Raw genomic sequence first — 13,715 nt, 5'->3', positions numbered from 1 at the left:
ATATATGCCCCTTTACCTCTTAAACCCACCTCCCAACCCCCTTTCCCTCTTGTAACCACTAATCTGTTCTCTTTATCCATGTGTTTGTTTATCTTCCACATGAGTGAAATCATGTGGTGTTTGTCTTTCTCTGTCTAGCTTATTTCGTTTATCATAATACCCTCAAAGTCCATCCGTGTTGTTGCAAATAGGGTGACATTGTCTTTTTTATGGCTGAATAGTATTCCATTATATATATATATATCACATCTTCTTTATCTGTTTATCACTTGATGGGCACTTGGGAACCTAGGAGACAGTCAGAGGATGCTATATGCTTATTTTGCCAGTTTTGTAAAACAGTTTAATCCTCTCTCCTCTTCCTCTGCCACCAAGGGTCAGAAAAGAAAGCAGAGCCTGGAAATGCACACCCAGCCACTTCTGCATCAGCTATTCTGTATAATGCTGCAGTGAACACAGGGGTGCAGAAATCTCTTTGGATCATTGACTTCAAGTTCTTTGGATAAATACCCAATAGTGGGATAGCTGGATCATGTGATATTTCTCTTTTTAATTTTTTGTGAAATCTCTGTACTGTTTTCCATAGTGGTTGCACCAGTTTGCATTCCCACCAGCAGTGTATGAGTGTTCCCTTTTCTCCACATCATCTCTAGCGTTTGTCATTTTTTGTCTTTGTAATTATAGCTATTCTGATGGTAATTATAGCCATTCTCATTGTAGTTTTAATTTGCAGTTCCCTATTGATTAGAGATGTTGAACATCTTTTCACGTGCCTGTTGGCCATCTGTATATCTTCTTTGGAAAAATGTCTGTTCATATCCTCGGCCCATTTTTTGATCAGGTTGTTTGTTTTTCTGTTGTTGAGTTGTATGAGTTCTTTATATGTTTTGGAGATATATGATTTGCAAATATTTTCTCCCAGTTGGTGGGTTGTCTTTTCATTTTGGTTGTGATTTCCTTTGCCTTCCAGAAGCTCTTTAGTCTGATGTAATGCCATTTGTTAATTTTTTGTTTGTGTCCCTTGCCTGAGTAGACGTGGTATTTGAAAAGACGCTGCTAAGACTGGTAAGAGCGTACTGCCTATATTTTCTTCTAGGAGTTTTATGGTTTCAGGTATTATGTTCAAATCTTTCATCTATTTTGAGTTAATTTTTGTGTATAGTGTGAAATAATGGTCTACTTTCATTCTTTTGCATGTGCCTGTCCAGTTTTCCCAAACCATTTATTGAAGAGACTTCCCTTTCTCCATTGTATGTTCTTAGCTCCTTTATCAAAGATTAACTGTCGTAGATGGGCTTTCAATTCTGTTCCCTCGATCTGTTTCTGTTTTTGTGCCATTACCATGCCGTTTTGATTACTATAGCTTTGTAGTATGTGTATATATATATATGTATGTATGTATATGTATATATATGTATGTAGTATATGTATATATATATTTTTTTTTTTTGAGGAAGATTAGCCCTAAGCTAACTACTGCAAATCCTCCTCTTTTTGCTGAGGAAGACTGGCCCTGACCTAACATCATGCCCATCTTCCTCTGCTTTATACTTGGGACGCCTACCACAGCATGGCTTTTGCCAAGAGGTGCCATATCCACATCCAGGATCCGAACCAGCAAACCCTAGGCCACCGAGAAGCAGAATGAGCGAACATAACCACTGTGCCACCGGGCCGGCTCCTATATTTTTTTTTCACAGAGGTAAGCCCACTCTTTTTTTTTTCTTTTTATATATGCTTTTTTTTCGGTTAGGAAGATTGTTCCTGAAGTAGTATCTGTTGTCAATCTTCCTCTTTTTTTTTTCTCCCCAAAGCCCTGGTACATAGTTGTATATCCTAGTTGTAAGTCCTTCTGGTTCTTCTGTGTGGGACACTGCCACAGCATGGCTTGATGAGAGGTGTATAGGTCCACACCCAGGATCCAAATGGGTGAACGCCAGGTCACCAAAGTGGAGTGTGTGAACTTAACCACTATGCCACCCAGCTGGCCCCTGTAGTATATTTTGAAGTCAGGGATTGTGATGCCTCCAGCTTTGTTCTTTTTTCTCAGCATTGCTTTAGCTATCTGGGGTCTTTTGTTGTTCCATATGAGATTTAGGATTCTTTTTTCTATAACTGTGAGGAATATCATTGGATTCTGATTGGGATTGCATTGAATCTGGAGATTGCTTTAGGTAATATGGACATTTTAACTATGTTTATTTTTCCAATCCATGATCATGGAATATCTTTCTATTTCTTTACGTCATCTTCAATTTCTTTCAATAATGTCTTATAGTTTTCAGTCATAGTCTTTCAGTACAGTTTCGGTTGTAGGTCTTTCACCTCCTTGGTTAAATTTATCCTTAGATAGTTTATTCTTTATGTTGTCATTGTAAGTGGGATTGTATTCTTGAGTTCTCTTTCTGCTAGTTTGTTGTTAGTGTATAGAAAGGCAACTGATTTTTGTAAGTTGATTTTGTACCCTAGTTTTCTGGTGGACTCTTTAGGGTTTTCTTTAGGTTTGTGTATATATATATATATATATATAGGGTTTTCTATCATGTCATCTGCAAACAGCAGGAGCTTCACTTCTTCCTTTCCAATTTGGATACCTTTTATTTCTTTTTCTTGCCTAATTGTTCTGGGCTTAACCTCTACGTTGAATGGGAGTGGCAAGAGTGGGTACCCTTATCTTGTTCCTGTTCTCAGAGGGATGGCTTTCAGTTTTTACCGTTAAGTATGATGTTGGCTGTGGGTTTATCATATATAGCCTTTGTTATGTTGAGGTACTTTCCTTCTATACCCATTTTATTGAGCATTTTTATCATAAATGGATGTTGGATCTTGTCAAATGCTATCTCTGCATCTATTGAGATAATCATGTGATTTTTATTCCTCATTTTGTCAATGTGGTGTATGTATCACATTGATTGATTTGTGGATGTTGAACCATCCCTGTGTCCCTGGTATAAATACCACTTGATCATGGTGTATGATCCTTTTAATGTATTGCTGTATTCGGTTTGCCAATATTTTGTTGAGGATTTTTCATCCGTGGTCATCAGCGATATTGGCTTGTAATTGTCCTTCTTTGTGTTGTCCTTGTCTGGTTTTGGTGTCAGGGTGATGTTGGCCTCATAGAACGAGTTAGGAAGCATTCTGTCTTCTTCAGTTTTTTGGAATAGTTTGAGAAGGATAGGTATTAAATCTTCTTTGAATGTTTGGTAAAATTCTCCACAGAAGCCATCTGGTCCTGGACTTTTGTTTTTTGAGAAGTTTTGATTACTGTTTCAGTCTCTTTACTTGTGATCGGTCTATTCAGATTCTCTATTTCTTCTTGATTCAGTTTTGGGAGGTTGTATGAGTTTAAGAATTTATCCATTTCTTCTAGGGTATCCAATTTGTTGGCATGTAGTTTTTCATAGAATTCTCTCATAATCCTTTGTATTTCTGAGGTATCCCTTTTAATTTCTTCTCTTTCATTTCTAATTTTATTTATTTGAGCCTTTTCTCTTTTTTTCTTAGTGAGTCTGGCTAAGGGTTTGTCAATTTTGTTTATCTTCTCAAAGAACCAGCCCTTAGTTTCACTGATCCTTTCTACTGGTTTTGGGTTTTTTTGTTTGTTTGGCTGGAGGGTTTTTGGGGTTGTTTTGTCTCTATTTCACTTATTTCTGCTCTAATTTTTATTATTTCCTTCTTTCTGCTCACTTTGGGCTTTGTTCTTCTTCTTCTAGATCTGTTAGGTGTAGTTTAAGATTACTCATTTGATGGGGGCCAGCCCCCTGGCCGAGTGGTTGGGTTCACGTGCTCCACTTTGGTGGCCCAGGGTTTTGCCAGTTCGGATCCTGGGCGCGGACATGGCACCGCTCATCAAGCCATGCTGAGGCAGCATCCCACGTGCCACAACTAGAAGAACCCACAACTGAAAATATACAACCATGTACCAGGGGACTTTGGGGAGAAAACGGAAAAATAAAATCTTTTTAAAAAATAAATAAATAAATAAATAAAATGAAAGATTACTCATTTGAGATTTTTCTTGTTTGTTCAAGTGAGCCTTTATTGCTATGAATTTCCCTTTTAGAACTGCTTTTGCTGCATCCCATAAGAGTTGGTATGAGGGCCAGCCCGGTGGTGCAGCAGTTAAGTTTGCACATTCCACTTTGGTGGCCCAGGGTTTGCTGGTCGGATCCCAGGTGTGGACCTACCACCACTTGTCAAGCCATGCTGTGGCAGGCATCCCACATATAAAGTAGAGTAAGATGGGCACAGATGTTAGCTCAGGACTAATCTTCCTCAAAAAAAAAAGCCAATATGATGTATTTTCATTTTCATTTGTCTCCAGGTACTTTTTGATTTCTCATTTGATTTCTTCATTGATCCAATGGTCTTTCAGTAGAATGTTGTTTAGTCTCCAAAGATGTGTGACTTTCTCAGCTATTTTATTATAGTTGATTTCTAGTTTCATAGTATTGTAGTCAGAAAAGATGCTTGATATGATTTCAGTCTTCTTACTTTTATTAAGGCTTGCCTTGTTTCCCAACATGTGGTCTATCTTTGAGGATGTTCCATGTGCACTTGAGGAGAATATGTATTTGGCTGCTTTTGGATGGAATCTTATATATATATACATATATATCTCCATTTGGTGTAGGTTTTCATTTAAGTCCACTATTTCCTTGTTGGCTTTCTATCTGGATGATCTATCCATTGATGTAAGTGGGGTGTTGAGGTCCCCTACTATTATTGTGTTGCTGTTAATTTCTCTCTTTAGGTTTGTTCATAGTTGCTTTATATACTTTGCTGCTCCTGTGTTAGGAGCATGTATATTCATAAGTGTTATGTCCTCTTGATGGAGTGTCCCTTTTATCATTAAATACTGCCCCTCTTTGTCTCTCATTGCCTTTTTTATCTCAAAGTCTGCTTTGTCTGAGATAAGTTTGGAACACCTGCTTTCTTTTGCTTGCCATTTGCTTGGAGTATCATCTTGCATTCCTTCACTCTGAGCCTGTGTTGGTCTTTAGAGCTAAGATGTGTTTCCTGGGGGCAACATAATGTTGGGTCTTGTTTTTTAATCCATTGAGCCACTCTGTGTCTTTTGATTGGAGAATTCAATCAATTTCCATTTAGAGTGATTATTGATATATGAGGGCTTAATACTGCCATTTTGTATCTTGTTTTCTGGTTGTTCTATATTTCCCTTTTTTCTCTTCCTTTGTATTTCTGACTGCCATTTCACTGTGTTGGTTTCCTTTGATGTTTTTTCAGTTTTCTCTTTATTTATGATTTGTGTCACTGCTCTGATTTTCTGTTTAGTGGTTACCATGAGGTTTATATGAAAGATCTCATAGATTATATAGACCATTTTCTGATAGCCTCTTTTCTCTATTAGCCTAAGCAGGTTCCATCCCTTTCCTCTTCCTCTTCTAAGTTATTGTTGTCAAAAATTATTCTGTTTCATGCTCGCTTCGGCAGCACATATACTAAAATTGGAACGATACAGAGAAGATTAGCATGGCCCCTGCGCAAGGATGACACGCAAATTCGTGAAGCGTTCCATATTTTTAAATGTTGGAGAGGTTGTGGAGAAAGAGGAACCCTCATACACTGTTGGTGGGAATGCAAACTGGTACAGCCACTATGGAAAACAGTATGGAGATTTCTCAAAAAGTTAAAAATAGAAATACCCTATGACCCAGCCATCCCATTACTGGGTATCTATCCTAAGAACCTGATATCAGATATCTCAAGAGTCCGTTGCACCCCTATGTTCATCGCAGCATTATTTACAATAGCCAAGACGTGGAACCAGCCTACATGCCCAGAAACTGATGATTAGATAAAGAAGATGTGGTATATATACACAATGGAATACTACTCAGCCATAAAAAAAGACGAAATTGGCCCATTCACAACAACGTGGATGGACCTCGAGGGCATTATGTTAAGCGAAATAAGTCAGTCAGAGAAAGACGAACTCTATATGACTCCACTCATAGGTGGAAATTAGTATATTGAGAAGGAGATCTGATCGGTGGTTACCAGGGAAAAGGGGGGGTGGGGGGAGGGTACGGAGGGGGAAGTGGTGTACCCACAATATGACTAACAAAAATGTACAACTGAAATCTCAAAAGGTTGTAATCTATCATAACATTAATAAAAAAATAAATAAAAAAAAAATTCTCAATTAAAAAAAAAAAAAATTATTCTGTTTTGTGTTGTGAGTTTGTGATCAAAATGAAGTGTTTATAGTCATTTTTATGCTTTCCTTCCCTTTATCTTTTATGTTATAATTGTTTGCTAACCTGTTCTGATAGAGGGGGCAATTTTCTGATTTTGTCTATTTATCTCCTTGGTCAAGGCTTTGTAAACCTTTGCCTTCTTGTTTCAGGTATGAGGGCATCCTTGATCATTTCTTGTAAGGGAGGTCTAGTGGTGATGAACTTTCCCAGATGTTGCTTATCTGGGAAAGTTTTTATTTCTCTGTCATATTTGAAGGATGGTTTCACTGGATAGAATATTTTTGGCTGAAAGTCTTTGTCTTTCAGTATTTTGAATATATCATTCCAATCTCTCCTAGACTGTAAGGTTTCTTATGAGAAATCCATTGAAAGCCTGCTTGGGGTTCCTTTGTAGATTATTCTCTGCTTCCTTGCTGCCCTTAATATTTTTTCCATATCATTGACTTTTGCCAGTTTTACTCTTACATGCCTTGAAGAAGGTCTTTTTGCATTGGTGTAATTAGGAGTTCTATTGGCTTTATATACTTGTAAGTCCAGTTCCTTCCCCAGGTTTGGAAAGTTCTCAGCTATTATTTCTTTAAATAAGCTCTCTCCTCCTTTGTTCCTCTAGAATACTTACAATCCTTATGTTTTATTTCCTAATTGAGTTGGACAATTCTCGAAGAGTTTCTTCATTTTTTTTAAGTCTTAGTTCTCTCTCCTCCTCCACTTGAAGCATTTCTATATTTCTGTCCTCTAAATTACTAATTCTGTCCTCCATAATGTCAGTTCTGTGGTTTTTTTTTTTTTTTACAGTTTTAGATTTTTTTTTTTTAAGATTTAATTTTTCCTTTTCTCCCCAAAGTCCCCCGGTACACAGCTGTGTATTTTTAGTTGTGGATCCTTTTAGTTGTGGCATGTGGGACGCTGACTCAGCATGGCCTGATGAGTAGTGCCATGTCTGCACCCAGGATCCAAACTGGCGAAACGCTGGGCTGCTGAAGCAGAGTGCACAAACTTAACCACTCAGCCACAGGGCCAGCCCCTCTAGATTTTTTTTTTTTTATCTCATTCATTATGTTCTTCATCTCCAGAATTCTTGTTTGTTTTTTGTTAGAGTTTCAATCTCTTTGGTGAAGAATTCCTTCTGCTCATTAATTTTATTCTTGAGTTCATTGAACTGTCTTTCTGAGTTTTCTTGTAACTTGTTGAGTTTCTTTATGACAACTATTTTGAATTCTCTGTCATTTAGATTGGAAATTTCTGTGAGTTCAGCAGAGGTTTCTGGGGACTTGTCAATTTTCTTCTGCTCTGGGGTGTTAATGTAGTTCTTCATGGTGTTTGATGAAGTGATCTTTTGCCTGCGCATAGTGATAGTATCAGGTCTCAGATTCCACCTGCCACTTCTAGGGGAGGGCAATAGCTTTGTTTTCTGAACCCTTTGTGCTGATAGGGTTCATCTGTGTTTGCCCACTGGGCCCAGATTCTTGGTGGGTCACACACATATGCGCACAGACACTCTGATGCAGAACCTCTGCCTTGGCTGGGGACTGGCTGAGCTGTTGCACTAGGCAGGGTGCAGGGGAGCTTTCTTTTGTGTGCATGAGCCTATTCTGTGCTCACAAGTGGCTCGCCTGAGCTGCTGCACTTGGTGGGGGCACCCACGTGGTGGCTGAGCTGCACCAGCCAGAGTGGAGCATTCCCACAGGCTGGGCTGCACTCCAAAAGAGAAAGCATTCCTGCACAGGTCTGCCTGCTCCCCGACATCCTCTTACAGTCACACACTGGCTGCTGCTTGAGGACTTGTGACCTAGATTTCTGTTGCTTGGGAGTTGGAGGGAATCCACTCACCTCCTTCCACTGCTTCCCAGGAATCCAGTACCCCCACCTTCAGATGTATGGTTGCATGGATCTCTCAGATGTCACATTGTGCTTTGTAAGGAATCCTCTATTGGTTAATGAATGTGCATTTGGTTGTAACTTAGGAGACTAAGAGACTAAGGGAACAGCTCACTCTGCCATGATGCTCAGAAATCTGAAGTTTTAGAAGCTTCCCATAACTACCAGTTTATAGGAAATACAAGGGACAGAGGAACATATGAAATGACAACATGGAATGAAATCAGCAAATTCCAAAACATAGAAAACTCTAAAGCTCAAAGGATATGATTTTTTTCAACAAATAAATTTCAAGGAAGAAAAAAGAAGGAAGAAGAACCCATGGATTAAGAGAGATAAGAACCAAATGTAATGTGAGGGTCTTATCTACATTATCTTTCAAATCAATTGTTTAAAAATTAGGCAATCAGGGAAATTTGAACATGATAGATAATTTATGATATTAGGGAAATATTTTTTACTTTTTTAAGTGCCGTAATAGTATGGTAGTGAAGTGATCTGTCTTTGATTAATTAATTAATTATATTTTATTTAGGTATAATGGACATATAACATTATGTGAGTTTCAGGTATACAACACAATGATTCAGTATTTGTATATACTGTGAAATTATCACCAAAATAAGTGTAGTTAACACTTGTCATCATATATAGTTATAAAATTTTTTTTCTTGTGATGAGAACTTTTAAGGTTTACTCTCAGCAACTTTCAACTATCCAATATAGTATTATTAACTATAGTAACCATGCTTTACATTACATCCCATGATTTATTTATTTTATGACTGGAATTTTATACTTTTTGACCCCCTTAACCCATTTTGCCCACCCACTACCCCCCACCTCTAACCAATCTGTTCTTTGTATCTATAAGCTCCTTTTTTGTTGGATTCCATATATAAGTGAAATCATGCTGTATTCGTCTTTCTCTGTCTGACTTATTTCATTTAGCGTAATGCCTTTCAGGTCCATCCATGTTTTTGCAAATTGAAAGATTTTCTTCTTTTTATGGCTGAATAATATTCTATGGTATATATACCATTTTCTTTATCCATTCATCCATTGATGGGCACTTAGGTTGTTTCCGTATCTTGGCTATTGTAAGTAATGCTGCAATGAATGTGGGGATATCTTTTCAAGTTAGTGTTTTCATTTTCTTTGGATAAATACCTAGAAGTGGAATTGCTTAATCACATGAAAGTTTTATTTTTAACTTTTTGAGGAACCTCCAAATTACTTTCCATAGTGGCTGCATCCTTTACTTTCCCACCAACAGTGCACAGGGTTCCCTTTTCTTTACATCCTCACCAACACTTGTTACTTCTTGTTTTATTTATTTTTTTTATAATAGCCATTCTAACAGGTGTGAGGTGATCTTATTGTGGTTTTGATTTGCATTTCCCTGTTGATTAGTGATGTTGAGCACTTTTTCATGTACCTGTTGGCCATCTGTATGTCTTCTTCAGAAAAATGTCTATTCAGAGCCTCTGCCATGATCAGACTTTTAAAAAGAGCCCTTATCTTTCAGAGATACAAACTTAAATATTGATGAAATAAATGTCTAATTTGCTTTAAAATATTCTGTAGGGCCAGCCCGGTGGCACAGGGGTTAAGTTTATACATTCTGCTTTGGCGGCCCGGGGTTCACCAGTTCAGACCCTGGGTGTGGACATGGCACTGCTTGGCAAGGCATGCTTTGGTAGACGTCCCACATATAAAGTAGAGGAAGATTGGCATGGATGTTAGCTCAGGGCCAGTCTTCCTCAGCAAAAAAAAAGGAGGATTGGCAGCAGATGTTAGCTCAGGACTAATCTTCCTGAAAAAAAAAATTCTGTAGAAAGGGATGGGTAAGATATAAATGAAACAATATGGGCCATCAGTTGATAATTGTTGAAGCTGGGGGATGGGTACATAGGATTTCAACATACTCTTCGCTCTGCTTTTTTATATGTCTGAAATTTTCCCTAATAAGTTAAAAGAAATAAAAATAAAGGTTTCTCATGTGAATCTTGATGTTCAGTCATATTTGGAATCAGTGAGGGCTCATGTAGTCAGTTTCACAGGGCAAAATAGCTTGTGGGAGCCGTGGAAGCCAGGCAGAGGAGGGCAGTCTTCCTGCATGAAAACAGGAAGCATGGAGGGCTCTGGGGCAGGGTGTGCTGTGCACAGCATGTGATTGCAGAAGACAGATCCCATAGACCTCGGAAATGAGCAGGCCAGGATGAGCAAAGAGACAGCAAGTCTGAACTTGAGGCTAAAAGAGAAATCACATATGCTGTGGAATAAACGTTTGTTTGGTCAGGTCTGACTCCCAGTACCTGGTGCCCCCACAGCCCATACTTCTGTGTATTTATGCCAGCACGTCCAGATAACTGGAGACTTATACAGCCCCCTCACTGCAGACCCCAGCAAAGGGCCAGCACCAGTGGGTGATCAGTAAATGATATTTGGACAAACAGATGGATGTAAGGGGTTGGAGGCCTCTTCTGGTGAGAGAAGCAGCAGCTGGAAGTCAAGAAGTCCAAGGAACCCCTGTCTGACTTAGCTAGAAAGGCATCTCTGTGATCATTTGCCAGTCCAGCAGCTGGTCTCCCCACACCTGTCCTCCCCCTCAGCCAGGTTCGAGGAAGGTACTGTCCCAGGGCCAGTGAGCTAGTTTCCCTACCACTGCTGGCTTCCCCAGATGGCTTCCTTATGTCCCATGAACCCTTACTGAAGATAGGGCCAGTTTAGCCCAATCCTGGAGACCCTGGCAGAAGTGAACAGAAGGTGAGGGGGCCCATGCAGAAGCAGACAGGGCAGGCCTTACCAAGTGGCTGGTAGCCATTTTCCAAAATTCTGTCCCCTCAGGGCCTGGACCACTCACAGAGGAGGAGGCAAAAGAGACGAAGACTCTGGTGTGTCTGTCCTGGGGTCCCAGAGAGCCCTAGACCACTGAAGATTAGGTACATTTCTCCTCCACAAACTCTCCCATTGTCCTCACAAGCTGCCCCCAAATTCAGGAATTCCCCTGCCTGGCATTCCAGATTTGGATTCAGGGAGGCCTCCAGACAGAGAGGTACAGAGGCCAAGAAAGGGCATTCATATAGCTGGGGCAACTGCTTTGTACCTGGAGTGGTCACAGAGGGCAAACAGAATTAGAGGGAGCAAAGCTCAAAAAATCTGGGGATAAGGGAATTTTCATTTCAGATTCCAGCTCCTCCTGCCAGCTCTTGGTTAAGAAAGTTAAGTTGATCTAGCTGAACCTCAATTTCCTCACATAGAAAATGAGGTTGGTAAAAACCTGCCTTGTGGGCTATTATGAGGATTGAACGGACTATGTGCTACTAACTGGCAGCACAGCTCCGGACACACCATAACTTTGGCTGCTCTCATGTGTCGTCACTGTTGTCACATGCCCTTGTTCTGTGAAGGAAGGGAAGGCAGCAGCCTCCTGAGCTCCTATGATTCACTCTTCAATGAATACCAGTTGAGTGCTCGCTGTGTGCAGGTGTGGTGCCAGGTGCTGGAATATGGTGGTCGTGGTCTCATTGAGTTCCCTTGCCAGCTTTAGCAGGGGCAACCACTAAAGATTGCTGCCAGAAGGAGGAGGGGGAGGGGGAAGAAGAGGTCCCAGAAAAACCTGAACCTGGATAATCCAAGAGGCTCACTCATGTCCTTGTTTTTAGAGAGGGTAAATCACCAAGGAGGCTTTGGATTTGGCAGAGTTATTCATGATATACCCCCCACCAGGCAACTGAATATCACAGTTCAAGAGGTGCCATCTGAATCCCAGGGACTCCCTGGAAGGCCTTCCTGGGTTGAGCTCCTGTACCCCAGGCTCTCTAGCCTCCCCCTGGCTGATGGCACTACCTCAAGGACATGGGACAGCATGCAAACCAACCTCAGGACAAGAGGCCCAAGTCCTGTGGGCTTCACATCTAAGTCACCAGAACATCTGATCCCTAAAAGCAGCCTAGTCAGACACTTCAAGCCTGTCAGACACCACATTTGACTTTGCTCTGGGGATCTTGCATACTGGATCCTCCAAACCGCCTAAAATCAGGCAGAGCCCTGCTGCAAGAGGACCCAAGTCATCAGTCCTCTCCATCAAAAAGCAGCCCCAGGAATGTTGGATGGAGAGGCTGGCAAGGATGTGGAAGAGAAAGGTGGGGATTAGGGAGAAGTCTGGGTGGAAGCAGGAGACAAAGATGCCTTAGTGGTTACTGCACTTCTGCTAGCAAGATCAACCATGGCTGCCTCTTGAGGAAGGATAATGCGCTAGTTGTTTGCGACTTCAAGAAGGGTAGCCTCAGATTTGTGATTGGAGGATGTGTGTCCATGGTGGCCAGGCTGTCTTCTGGCTGGGGAGATTGTTGTTTCTTGGGAATTTACTTATGTCAGTCATCATGGCAGTAGAACCAGAACAACACCCAGAAAGAAGCAGGGGCAGCATGAATCTCCAGGACCAAGGACCCCTGAATGCAGATGACTATCACCTGGATGATGCTGGATACTGAAGCCGCTGCCTCTGCCCCACCTCTGCACTCTGAGCATGTGAGGTGGCCTGTGTGGCTCTCTCTCAGCCTGACTTCCTCTCTGCGTTTTCTTGCAATACACTGGAGATCGGGGGTGTGGGCGGTGGGGGGGACTCTGCCATTAGAGTAAGCTTGGTCCCAGGAGAAGCCTGTTTCTCCCACTGCCTCCTCTGCAGGTCTTGATTTCTGTAACCACCACATAGGTGAGGGATTAGAAGAGAAGGGGCTCATTCATGTACCCCTCCCTGGTGGCAAGATTTCCATACTGGCCCTGCCTCAGCAGCCCCACCAGCTGGAGGCTGAAAGGACAGCATGTGCCAAAGCCCTATGGCAGCAGGAAGCATGGCTTGTGTGGCCAGAATTGAGAGGGCAAGGGGGTTTGTGGTATTTGCTAAGACTGGAGAGGCTGGCGGGAGCAGACTCCCCAGGACTTGAAAGGCAAATAAAGGAATCTTGATATATCCTAAGAGCAATGAGAAGCCACAGAAGAACTTTAGGCAAGAGGATGACATCAGAATTTTTCAAAGAGGGATAGGTATGGCTGCTCTGTGGGGAATGGACTGGAGGAGGGGAGAGTAGGAGGAGGTGAGAGATGAAGGTGGCCTGTACTGGGGAAAAGGCGGTGGGAACGGAGATGAGATATGTCTGGGAGATGTTTTGAGGTTAAACCAGCAGGATTTGGAGATGCCCTGAAAGGAGAGGGATGGGCAGAGGGCAGGAGGCATCACAGATGACATTAAGGTCAGCTCTGGAGCCAGGCCCTGGGCTTCCCTGCCTCCACCCTGTTTCCACTTCTGCCCACTGCCAACAACATCTGGATAACTTTTGTCATAACCTCTACCCCAAAATTGTCCTTATGTCCAAGTCTGTCTGATACTGAGGCTCCTAGAGGACAAGACTTCCCTAGTGTGTGCTTGTTTCCCCTTGCACAGAGCAGGGCACAGAGATGATCTCATATGAGTTTAAGGGAGGACAGGCCACTCTGTTAGCTAAAATCTGCTTGCCACTTGGGTGTGAGTGCTCACATGCCCCTGGGTGAATAAGGGTCTGGATGTTTGTGTTTTTGTGATTGGCTTTGTGTGGTCACCTCAAGGCC

The 13,715-nt window shown here is 41.5% G+C and overlaps 1 non-coding gene across 1 annotated transcript; it reads left to right on the top strand.

The window, feature by feature from the left end:
• Positions 1 to 5,441: 5,441 nt before the first annotated feature.
• On the top strand, positions 5,442 to 5,548 carry LOC123281898 (U6 spliceosomal RNA). Its single transcript, XR_006521696.1, has one exon. It is a non-coding gene; the product is annotated as a U6 spliceosomal RNA (small nuclear RNA).
• Positions 5,549 to 13,715: the final 8,167 nt, after the last annotated feature.

Source organism: Equus asinus, chromosome 28 (assembly GCF_041296235.1).
Source record: "Equus asinus isolate D_3611 breed Donkey chromosome 28, EquAss-T2T_v2, whole genome shotgun sequence".
In the NCBI taxonomy this organism is placed as follows: Eukaryota; Metazoa; Chordata; class Mammalia; order Perissodactyla; family Equidae; genus Equus; species Equus asinus.
The sequence above is the reverse complement of the archived record's forward strand: the minus strand, read 5'-3'. Positions and strand labels throughout refer to the sequence as shown.